The following is a 3,402-nucleotide window of genomic DNA, read 5'->3' as shown; positions in this document are numbered from 1 at the left end:
AGCTATGCCGGGTGTGCCACGGATTGAGTGGTGAGGTTTGTCTGATTATGTTCCCAGCAGGGTATTCTCATTCTTGAAGGCTCAGCGTATGGTTGGGAAAGGTTGTCTTTCATACTTAACATTTGTGAGGGATGTCAGTGCAGAGACTCCCAACATTGATTATGTTCCAATCGTGAGGGATTTTCTCGATGTGTTTCCTGCAGACCTATCGGGCATGCCACCGGATAGGGATATCGATTTTGGTATTGATCTGGTGCCGGGCACTCAGCCTATTTCTATTCTACCGTATCGTAGGCACTAGCGGAGTTGAAGGAGCAGCTTTAGGAGCTCCTCGATAAGGGGTTCATTCGTCCTAGTGTTTCGCCGTGGGGTGCACCTGTTCTATTTGTGAAGAAGAAGGATGGCACCATGATGATGTGCATTGATTACAGGCAGTTGAACAAGGTCACAATTAAGAACAAGTATCCCCTGCCTCGCATTGATGATTTGTTCGACCAACTTCAGGGAGCGAGGGTGTTCTCCAAGATGATCTCCATTCAGGGTATTACCAGCTGAAGATCAGGGACTCAGATATTCTTAAGATAGCCTTCAGGAACCGATATAGTCATTATGAGTTCCTTGTGATGTCTTTTGGGCTGACAAGTGCCCCATCAGCATTCATGCATTTGATGAACACCGTGTTCCGGTCTTATCTCGAGTCGTTCGTTATTGTTTCCATTGATGATATTCTGGTATAACCGCGTAGTCAGGAGGAGCACGCAGAGCATTTGAGAGTGGTGTTGCAGAGATTAAGGGAGGAGAAGCTTTATGCAAAGTTCTCCAAATGTGAGTTTTGGCTCAGTTCAGCGGCTTTCTTGGGGCACGTGGTGTCCAGCGAGGGTATTCAGGTTGATCCAAAGAAGATAGAGGCGGTGCCCAGACCGTCCTCAGCCACAGAGATTCGTAGTTTTCCTGGTTTGGCGGGTTATTACCGTCGGTTCATTCATGGGTTTTCATCTATTGCATCACCCTTGACCAAATTGACTCAGAAGGGTGCTCCATTTTAGTGGTCGGATGAGTGTGAGGTGAGCTTCTAGAAGCTCAAGACTGCCTTGACCACAGCTCCAGTGTTAGTTTTGCCATCAGCTTCAGATTCATATACAGTGTATTGTGATGCTTCGAGAGTGGGTATTGGATGTGTGTTGATGCAGGAGGGCAGAGTTATTGCTTATGCTTCTCGTCAGTTGAAGCCCCGTGAGAAGAATTACCCAGTTCATGATCTTGAGTTGGCTGCCATTGTTCACACATTGAAGATTTGGAGGCATTATTTGTATTGTGTGTCTTGTGAGGTATTTAATAATCATCGTAGCCTCCAGCACTTGTTCAAGCAGAAGGATCTCAATTTGAGGCAGCGGATATGGTTGGAGCTGCTAAAGGATTATGATATTACTATCTTGTACCATCCCGGGAAGGCCAATATAGTGGTCGATGCTTTGAGCCGGAAGGCGGTGAGTATGGGTAGTTTGGCATATATTCCTATTGGGAGAGACCTCTTGCAGTTGATGTTCAGTCCTTCGCCAATCGGTTCGTGAGGCTGGATATTTCGGAGCCCAATCGGGTATTGGCTTGTGTGATTTCTCTGTCTTCCTTATTTGATTGCATCAGAGAGCGTCAGTATGATGATCCTCATTTGCTTGTCCTTAAGGACAGGGTTCAGCACGACGATGCCAGAGATGTGACCATTGGTGATGATGGGGTATTGAGGATGCAGGACCGGATATGTGTGCCCAATGTGGATGGTCTTCGGGAGTTTAGTCTACATGAGGCTCATAGCTCGCGGTATTCTATTCATCTGTGTACCGTGAAGATGTATCAGAATCTGAGATAGCATTATTGGTGGAGAAGAATGAAGAAGGACATTGTAGGATTTGTATCTCGGTGTCTCAATTGTCAGCTGGTGAAATATGAGCATCAGAGATCGGGTGGCTTGCTTCAGCGGATGGACATTTCAGAGTGGAAGTGGGAGCAAATCACCATGGACTTCATAGTTGGGCTCCCACAGACTTTGAAGAAGTTCGATGCTATTTGGGTGATTGTGGATTGGCTGACCAAGTCCGCGCACTTCAATCCTGTGTGTACTACCTATTCTTCAGAGCGCTTGGCAGAGATATATATCCGAGAGATTGTTCGTTTGCATGGTGTCCCAGTTTCCATCATTTCAGATAGAGGTACTCAGTTTACTCAGTTTTGGAGGTCGGTACAGCAAGAGTTGGGTACTCAGGTTGAGTTGAGCACAGCTTTTCACCCTCAGACGGACTGGCAGTCCGAGCGCACTATTCTGATATTAGAGGACAGGTTGCGCGCTTGTGTCATTGATTTTGGAGGGTCATGGGATCAGTTTCTACCGCTCGCAGAGTTTGCTTATAACAACAGTTACCAGTCGAGTATTCAGATGGCTCCATATGAGGCTTTGTATGGGAGACAAAGTAGATCTCCGGTCGGTTGGTTTGAGCCGAGCGAGGCTAGGCTATTGGGTACAGACTTAGTGCAGGATGCTTTAGACAAGGTGAAGGTGATTAAGGAGAGGCTTCACAGCCAGTCGAGACAAAAGAGTTATGCTGACAGGAAGGTTCGGGATGTGTCCTACATGGTTGGTGAGAAAGTTCTGTTGAAGGTTCCACCCATGAAGGGTGTTATGAGATTTGGAAAGAAAGGTAAATTGAGTCCTCGGTTCATTGGGCATTTTGAGGTACTTCGGAGGATTGGGGAGGTGGCTTATGAGCTTGCTTTGACACCCAGCTTGTCGAGTGTACATCCGGTATTTCATGTTTCTATGCTTCGAAAATATATTGGCGATATGTCTCATGTATTGGATTTCAGCGCGGTTCAGTTAGATGATGATTTGACTTATGATGTGGAGCTAGTAGCTATTTTGGGGTGTCAGGTTCGAAAGTTGAGGTCAGAGGATATAGCTTCAGTGAAGGTGCAGTGGAGAGGTTGTCCCATGGAGGAGGATACCTGGGAGACCGAGCGGGAGATACGGAGCAGATATCCTCTATTCGAGGCTTCAGGTATGTTTCTTGACCCGTTCGAGTACGAACATTTGTTTAAGAGGGGGAGGATGTAACGACCCGGCCGATCATTTCATGTGTTACCGCTCCATTTCCCCCATTCCTGCTTCTTATTGTCTTGTTTAGTTGTATTATGTACTATCGGGTTGGTTGGCTCGAGTTCGGAGAGGTTTTGGTAAGGTTTGAGACACTTAGTCTCTTTTGAGTAAGCTTAAGTTGAAAAAGTCAACCGGATGTTGAATTATGTGAAAAAGGGCTTGGAAGTGAATTCCGATGATTCAGATAGCTTCGGGAGGTGAGTTGAGACTTAGGAGTGTGATTGGAATGTGTTTGGGAGGTCCGGAGTAGCTTT

At 46.4% G+C, this 3,402-nt stretch overlaps 1 pseudogene; it reads left to right on the top strand.

The window, feature by feature from the left end:
- The first annotated feature begins 414 nt into the window (after positions 1–414).
- LOC109211416 lies at positions 415–833 on the top strand (annotated as a pseudogene).
- Positions 834–3,402: the final 2,569 nt, after the last annotated feature.

Source organism: Nicotiana attenuata, unplaced genomic scaffold, assembly GCF_001879085.1.
Source record: "Nicotiana attenuata strain UT unplaced genomic scaffold, NIATTr2, whole genome shotgun sequence".
NCBI lineage: Eukaryota > Viridiplantae > Streptophyta > Magnoliopsida > Solanales > Solanaceae > Nicotiana > Nicotiana attenuata.
This window is presented reverse-complemented; position numbering and strand designations above follow the sequence as displayed.